The 8,900-nt window shown below is 41.0% G+C and overlaps 1 non-coding gene across 1 annotated transcript; it reads right to left on the bottom strand.

The window, feature by feature from the left end:
- Positions 1-2,692: 2,692 nt before the first annotated feature.
- Positions 2,693-2,825, bottom strand: LOC126032682 (small nucleolar RNA SNORA51). Its single transcript, XR_007503906.1, has one exon. It is a non-coding gene; the product is annotated as a small nucleolar RNA SNORA51 (small nucleolar RNA).
- Positions 2,826-8,900: the final 6,075 nt, after the last annotated feature.

The raw sequence follows: 8,900 nt of genomic DNA, 5'->3' as shown, positions 1-8,900 counted from the left end.
ATTCTTTCTCTTCCTTTCTGTTCTTCCTTTGTATGCTATGCCATGTTTCTTATATCAAGACCATGGCGGGTTTTTTTTGTTTGTTTGTTTGCTTGTTTTGTGTTTGTTTTTGTGGGTGTTTTTTGTTTTTTGTTTTTTGTTTTTTTGGTGCTTGTGTTTATTGTTGGAGTCCTCACGGGTTATTTGACACTTCTTTTTGTACTGGTGGAATGTTTCACCTTTTTTCTCTCCTTCGTTTCTCAAACCGATGTTGAGAGCCTCTAGAAGAATTCCGCTTATTTTCGGCGTATTAGACTTTTACCCCAGTTTATTACTTTTCTCTCCTTCAAACAAAACCACGTAACTTGAGCTAGCTAGTCCTGCCCCCCCAATTAGAGGAGGAAACAAGGGAGACACCAGGACCAAACAGGTGCAAGACTACTATGCAGTAGGCTAGATACAGAGGAGACCACATATTCTAGCTACCCTGGGGGTGAGGGAAGAGGATATGGGTGGTAGGACAAAAACGGAGGTGTAGGGAGGACAATTTGGTGATGGGAATCCCCCCTGATTTTATGTAAATATGTACCTAAAATATCATTGTCAACAATATGTAAGCCACTATGATCAAAAAAAAAAGAATAATAAAAAAAATGAAAATTAAAAAAAAAAAAAAGAACAGTGGGTTGGGCACTTGCTTGCCTTGCATGTTGCCCACCCAAACCCAGTCCCAGGCATTCCCTATAGTCCCCTGAGACTACCACAAGTACTTTCTGAGTATAGACATATGTAAACCCTGAACACTGCTAGGTAAGATCTCCCCTCCCTAAAGAATATCATGATCTTAAAACGTCTTTGCTTAGTTGAGAGCTGTTTAGGAAGTCGAGGTTTGGCTTTCTCATTTGTCGATAGCTGCCTCAAAGGTCCATTTGGCTAGACTCTTAGCTCAGCTACATTCATTGCAAGCAATGAATACTCCAATTGAAAGTGACTGAAGCAAGCTTCAATCACTGGAATAAAAAGGTTCAAGAAAGAAAAATTCCAGGGTTTGCCCTTCCCTTCCTGTCTCTTGCCTTTTGTGCTTTCCCATGTGTTAACTTGTCGTTTAGACATCCCACAGCTACAGGCATCTTTTCATCTTCATAGTACAAGTATTTTTAAGAAGAAAGGTGGGAGGGTTACATTTTGAGGTAAGAGGAACATGGGAAAAGAATGAAGACATCCCCACGCTGGTATTTTCTGAAGGTCCAGAGAAAATGGCTGTTGCTTCTAGCCCTGAGCTTCCTGGTGTGAAACCATATTGTGCTTCTGGCTAGCTCCACTTATGGTAGCTGACTGTACCTATGGTATGTGCCCGGCTCTCTTGGTGAAATGACCCCCACATTTCACCCACCTTCTGGAGGCAGGTATATGTTTTACTTTCAGGAGTCTGAGCCCAATCTCCAAAATAATCTTCCCTGTAAAATAAGGGTCAAGTTACTCATTTTTAAGTTGGAACTAATTAACACAAATTGCACCACCTGCCTCTCAGATTTATTACCATTCAGCTCAGCCAAGTGTGAGCTGCCTAAGGTCAGACAGGTTGGGGTTAGGGAGGGAAACCGGGGATTTTGGTGAAGGGAAGTGTATACTGGTAAAGGGATTGGTGTTAGAACATTTGTATACCTGAAACTCAATTATGAATAACCTTATATGAATAGCTTTGTAATGCTCAGTGATTCAAAACAAATTTAAAACAAACAACCAAAAACAAAACAAATGCAGATTAACAACCTATCAAACAAAATAAATTTCATAAGGTTCCTTGTAAATAACAGGTGATTAAGGTATTTTCTATGACTTCTCAAACGCCAAGCAAAACTTTAGCATGATTTAACTATAAAGGGGGGGGGGGTGACTGAAACCCAACTACAAGCATGTTTGTAACTATGGCACTTAGATAAAGATAGTAATAAACAAAGAAATAAAAAAGAAATGAAATGGTGCATATAACAAAGTGACAGACTACAAAATTAACATGCAAAGATCAATGGCCTTCTTTTATTTTTTAGTTACAATTTATTTTATAATTTTTATTTTGACCAAAGTGGCTTACATATCTTTCACAGTAACATTTTAGGTACATATTAACATTGAATCAGGGGAATTCCCATCACCAAAGTTGTTCTCCCTCAACTCCGTTCCCATCTTGCATCCCATATCCCCCACCCTCACCCCCCCCCAGGCTGCTAGTATAAGTGGCCCCATCTGTGTCTAGTTTACTACTTAGTAATCATACAATTGTTTGGGCTTGGGACCCTCCATTGTTTCCCCCTCTATTTGAGAGGTGGAACTAGATAGTTCTAGTTACATGGTTCTGTTCGCAGAAAAGAAAAGCAAAAAAATGGGGTAAAAATCAAATAAACCGAATATGAACAGAGTCCTTCTAGAGACTCTCAACCTCAGTTTGAGAGGGGAAAGGGAAAAAGGCAGTGAGACACCACAACAATATAAAAGGAAATATCAAATAAAAAATCCAGTGAGCACTACAGAAATAAAGACAAGCACCACATAATAACCACAGTCCTGAAATAAAAACATAACCAAGTGCAAAAAGAAAAAAAGAAAAAAAAAATGGAGACAACAACTTTAGTATCCAAACCAAAACAAATAAATCAAAAAATAAATAAATAGATAAATAAATAAATATATTATTTTGTGCTTTTTTTTTAATTTTTGTCCCCCAATTCACAATACATACCCGGCAAGGGGCCTGTGTTGAGGTGTATATGGGGTACCTTTACTGTACCTCCTCATTCTATACAGCCAGTGTAAAGAACACAGCCTGTGGTAAGAATTGGGAGGCCTTATCTTATCTTTTATTTATTTTATTTTATTTTTTTTTCTTCAGGGCAAACTAAAGTTGTTTTTTTTTAAAGTAAGAATTTATTTAAAGGACAAAATTGATTAACATAATGAGGTAAACTAATATAACATAATATAGTGACATAACATAACATATAATATAATTGATATAATAATAATACATGTAAGTCAAAGAAAGTTTCTGATTAAAAACACAATTTTTTTTTCATAATGGCTTACATATCTTTCACTGTAGTATTTTGGGTACATATTCACATTGAATCAGGGGAATACCCATCACCTAATATGTCCTCTTCCCAATCAAAAATCAAATATGCTGAAAATAGGCATAGTCCTGTCTAGAGGCTTCCAACCTCAGTTTGAGAGAGGATGTGAAAAAAGTAATTAAAATACCACAACAATACAAAAAAAAATATCGAATTAAATAACCGATAAGCACTACAGCAATAAAGACAGGCACCACACAATAGTCTCGGTTCTGAAATCTAATCATGCCTCAAGTGCAAAAAAGAAAGAAAAAGACAAAAAAAAAAATAAAATAATATTGGAGACATCAACCGTAATCTCCACACCAAAATAAAGACGTCAAAAAAATAGATCAATCGATAACTAAACGTGGGAAAATGATTGTTTTGTGCTTTTTTTTTTCTCCTTTTCTTTATCCCCCTGCATAGGCACAGAAACTATTGGGGTTATTGTAGAGGGAATTCCCTTGATCTAGGAGATACAGGGTTACTCCACCCCTGAAGTATACTGTCATGGGATTAACTCTAGGCTCCTTGCATGATCATTTATTCTCCTTCTTGCTGCTTTTCCGTGGTGTGTGGAAGACTTCTGCTTTATCTTGGATGGTAAAATCAGACCTGTTTCTAGAGATCTTGGTGGCTGTGCAGATCAGGGAATGGAGTTTATGAAGTCTTTCTTTGTGGTTCTAGCAGTTATGCTTCTTCAATGTCATTTTTTTGTTTTTTATGTGTTCTAGGTGTTTCAGAATAGTGCTACCATTCTGTGTTTTTCTTTTGTCTTCTGACTTACTTCGTCAGAAATCAGACCTGAATCTATAAAGTTTATCGAGAATAAAATAGGCAGAACACTCGAAGACCTTTATATCAAAAGGGTCTTTGAGAATGGAGCACCAATGGCAAAAACGTTAGCATCAACTATAAACAAATGGGACTATATCAAACTAAAAAGCTTTCTGCATGGCAAAAGAAAACCCTACTTAATGCAAGAAGACAGCTAACAGAATGGGAAAAAATCTTTTCACTTGGATATATCAGATAAAGGGCTGATATCTAGAACATACAAAGCGCTCAGAAACCTGAGCCCTTCAAAACCAAACGAAGCCATAAAAAAATGGGGAGACGAAATGAATAGACATTTCTCTGAGGAAGAGAGAAGGATGGCCAACAAACACATGAAAACATGCTCACCTTCACTCATCACAGGAGATCAAATCAAGACAACAATGAGATACCACCCTCACACCGATGAGGTTGGCTCACATCAAAAATAATGGGAACAACCTTTGTTGGAGAGGATGTGGTATGAAAGGAACTCTCATTCATTGCTGGTGGGAATGTCCCTTGGTCCAACATCTATGGAGAAAAGTCTGAAGAGTGCTCAAAGAACTCAGAATTGAGCTGCCATTTGACCCAGCAATTGCTCTCTTAGGCATATATCCCCAAGATGGAAGGACATTCATTCCAAAATACGTATGCACCCCACTATTTATTGCAGCACTCAGTATAATAGCCAAATCTTGGAACCAACCTCGATGTCCAACAACAGATGAATGGATCATTAAGATGTGGTACATATATACAATGGAATATTACATGGCAGTTAGAAATGATACAATCACAGACTTTGCAGCAACGTGGATGGACCTAGATCATGCTATTTTGTGCTTTTTTTTTCCTGCATAGGCACAGTAAATATTGGGAACATTAGAAAGGGAATTCCCTTGGCCTAAGAGATACAGGGTTTCTCCGCCATTGAAGTTGTAAAGGAAAAGTTTCCCCTGGGTTTGCTAACTGCCCTGATCACCTACCCCCCTTCACAATTTTGGGAACTTAAGTTTCCCCTGAGTTTCCTGACCGCCCTGATCATTCACCTCCCTTCACAATTGTGGGAACGTGTAGACCCAGTTATAGTTTAACTTTCTTTCTGTTCCTACATGGTTTTAACCTGGTCATGTTAACCCTGTAAGCTTGCACCTGTACCTTGCAAAAATGTGATTAAGCAAATGCCAGATGTCATGTACTTCCTAAAGCCAATCAATCTACTGTACCTTACTATTGTTTGAAATACTATATACAGCTTGTAAGCTCATGGCTCAGGGCTGGCAGATTCTGGCTTATGCTGGATTCTAGCACAGCCCCTGCATGCTTGTAAGAAAATAAACTAAACCCCATGCTATTGCATGAGACTGTGGTCTTGGTGTCTTTGAACGGCGCATCATCCTCCTGAACTTAACAAAGTATACTGTCATGGGAATAACTATAGATTCCTTGCTTGTTCATTTAGTCTCCTCTTGGTGCCTTTGTGTGTATGGAAGACTTCTGCTCCATCATAAGTGATAAAATCAGACCTCTGTATCTAGAGATCTTGAAATCTTCATAGGTCAAGGAATGGAGCTTATGATGAAGTCTATCTTTGTGGTTCGAAGTTCTGTTTCTTCACTGTCGTTTTAATCCGTCTTCTGTAGTTGGTGGTCTTGGTCATTCCGCTGGTCCTAGTATGGAGCCTGAGATAGAGTCTTTCATTATGTTTCCAAAATACCTGTTCAGTTGCAATTGTCTCAGTCAGACCTCAAGAATTAGCGATCTTGGTTGTTGTACAGATCTTAGACCAAAACCTAGACTAGGGCTTTTGTTTGTTTGTTTGTTTTTGTTTTTGGGCCACACTCGGTGGTGCTCAGGGGTTACTCCTGGCTATCTGCTCAAAAATACCTGAAGGCTTGAGTTGTTTGTGAGCTCAGTGTTAGGGAAGGATTCAAAATGGGGACATAGGATTGGGGACTAGACAAGACGGGGCTCGAACAATACTTAGAGGTTTGCAGGTCCTTGTCCTGTGAAACTCGATTACCACAAGGGGCACTAGGGGCCAGGAGCTGTGGAGCCCAGGGGACAAGGTGGGTACTTTCCTACTGGACACTGCAGAGGGATGAGAGTTCCTGGTCCCTGATCCCTTGACCCTGCAGAGGTGGAATATGAGGAACAGGTGGAAAGGTGAGCCCAAAAGAAATGCCTGGACTGAAGGCATCATTCTAGTGTCCTCAGATTGTCAGCAATATTTGAGACATTTTGCCTTTAGTGTGTGCTCTGCTAGGTCTTCAAGGTTCAAATGATGTCTGGACATGGAGAGGCCCATGGGGCCAACTCCTCACAGTCTAGTAGCTTGTTCCTTCACTGGAGGGACACAATCTGTCCAGTGACACACCCACACAAGCCTGGCACAGATCCCCATCTATTTATTTTAGCAAAAGTGCAATAGAACCGAGAATGTCAGGGACAAATGACCCATGCCCTCCCCAGTTCTCTTTTGTATCACAAATAAATGAGTCCCCTCAAAAGTTCCCAAAGGTCTTGGAATGACAATTATATTCCAACTTTAACGAGTTATGCAGAGATGTCTTCCCCAGAACAGTCAGTCTGCACTGGGGGCAGCATAATTCCAAACTCATACTCAGTAAAACTAAAATTAACTTTAGCTACTTTTTATTTATGGGAAGGGCAACAGAGGGGCATTTTGCACCTAGTGACCTTTTAGATGGTTAATATCCCTGAGCTCCTTCACACCCCCTCCCAGAATAATTATTTAATAAAGATTTATTGATTGAATATAGATTTGTTAGAGTTTTCATTTGGGCTATCTTGCAGTTACTCTCAATTTTATGCTCAGGAGATCAATGGTGCCACGAAAAGTACTTGAAATTTGTGCATGCAAAGTCTGTACAGTCACTGGATTCTCCTCTCTGGCCCTCTGGACATGATACTATTTATTTATTTTTGTTTTGGGGTCACACCCGGTGGTGCACAAGATACTTTGGCTCTGCAAACAGAAATCTCTTCTACCAGGATCAGGAGAACATATGGGATGCCAGGGATCAAACCCGGGCTGCCGCATCAAGCAAACACCCTACCCACCGTGCTATCACTCTGGCCCCAGGGACATAATTTTAACTATTAACTTGGGAGAGATTTGTTCTACCCACATCAAGCACAGTCCATAAGCTGCTAATTACTTGTCTTTTTGAATGATCCTAACATCTGGGAAGCAAGTGGGAATGTAAAGCCATTTTCTACTCCAGTCTCTATCCCGAGGCCTACTTTGCTGCCCCCTAGACCAGGGTGTCTCATTTCAATGAGGTTTTACCTCCTAGATCAAGGTGCAGGGTTTGTGAAACATTTCTGTCCTCTGATCAAGGTTTCCACTTCGGGGGACGACTCACTGATTCAATGCCCTGGATGTGAGATATTTCTATTCCCCACACCAACATTTCAAATTGAGAGAATATTTCAGCCCCATGTGTTGCAGGAGGGGGTCCTCCATCTCCCAAATATCAGGGCTATTGTAGGCTCCTCATTTCTTTTTCTTTTTCTTTTTTTTTTGGTTTTTGGTTTTTGGGTCACACCCAGCAGCGCTCAGGGGTTACTCCTGGCTTCATGCTCAGAAATTGCTCCTGGCAGGCTCGGGGGACCATATGAGACACCGGGATTCGAACCGATGACCTTCTGCATGAAAGGCAAACACCTTACCTCCATGCTATCTCTCCGGCCCCAGGCTCCTCATTTCTACCCTACATTTGACCATGTGTTATTGGGGCACACAGAGTCTATCTATCTTAGCATTGGGCACATGCCCAGATCATTTATGTGTTTGGAGGACAACACTAGCTGCAAACTTTCCTGTGCCCACCACCTGTGTTCCTCTACTCTTCCTTTCCTTGTTTTCTCTCCTGGCAAATTTCTCCTATGCTGCCAAATATAGCAGGAGTTGGAGGTTGTCCTGGATCATTTCAGTCTCTTTTGACTCCCAATAGTCCTCATAGGTCTTTTTCACCCAGTTTAATGTAAATCATTTATTTCTTAATTTATCTTTTTGGAATTTTTTTTATTTTCAATTATCCCCCCCACACACACTTCTAAGGGTGTGAAGGAAGCACTATGTATCTTGGTGCAAGGCAGGGAATGAATCTGAATCTTGTCTGGATCCTCTAGCCTGTCCTCGGAAGCTAAGCACTTGTTTACTCAGTAAGTAGTATTTCTTCTGAGAGGGGAAGGGGAGTAAAATGTAGATGGGTGAGAGAAGGTAGTTGAGGAGAGTGGGAGGAGGAGGTAGAGGAGCATAGAAAGGTAGAACAGGTTGAGATTCCTGTGATTTTGATAGGGTAGGGACCATGTACAGGGTAAAAAGTATTTGAACAGGGAACCCAGCTCAATCCTGGCTGATGCATCAGAACCAGGTGACTTTCCTGGGGCTTATTCTGGCCCCCAATCCCAGCTCAGCGGTCTTCAGCTGCACACAGATCTCCAAAGGTTGATCAAGAGTCAATAACTTTTACTGGCTTTGACCACAAGTCTGCCTTGTTCCAGATGTGATTTCTGTCTGTGGGCAAGAGGTAGGGTGGGGTGTGCTTGTGGGGGTGTCCTCGGGAAGGACATCCTTCATGGTCCCTTGCAGGGTTCTTGGAATTACAAGGAGGTGGGGTGGCTGCTGGCCCATGGGCTCCAGGGGATGCTGAGATTGAGAGAAATTTGAGCAGACAAACCAGGGTGTCTGCCAAGGGCTACAGATGGGGGTTCCATGTTTAGAGAGGCTTTGTGGATGTTCAAGTTTTTGGGAAGACTCAAATTTTGTTCTTTCTCCAAGGACTTCCCAGTTTCAGGCACCTTATCTTCAGCTTTTGCATCACCTCCACTATCTACACACTTCCACTTTTCTGCCATGTCTACTTCACCATTTCCATCACTTTCTCTCTACAGCCTTCTCCTTTCCCACTGCTTATACTTCTCTTGTGGGGAACTAGAGGTAGAGAGGCCTTAGCAGGG

The sequence above is a fragment of the Suncus etruscus genome, chromosome 16, assembly GCF_024139225.1.
Source record: "Suncus etruscus isolate mSunEtr1 chromosome 16, mSunEtr1.pri.cur, whole genome shotgun sequence".
In the NCBI taxonomy this organism is placed as follows: Eukaryota; Metazoa; Chordata; class Mammalia; order Eulipotyphla; family Soricidae; genus Suncus; species Suncus etruscus.
This window is presented reverse-complemented; position numbering and strand designations above follow the sequence as displayed.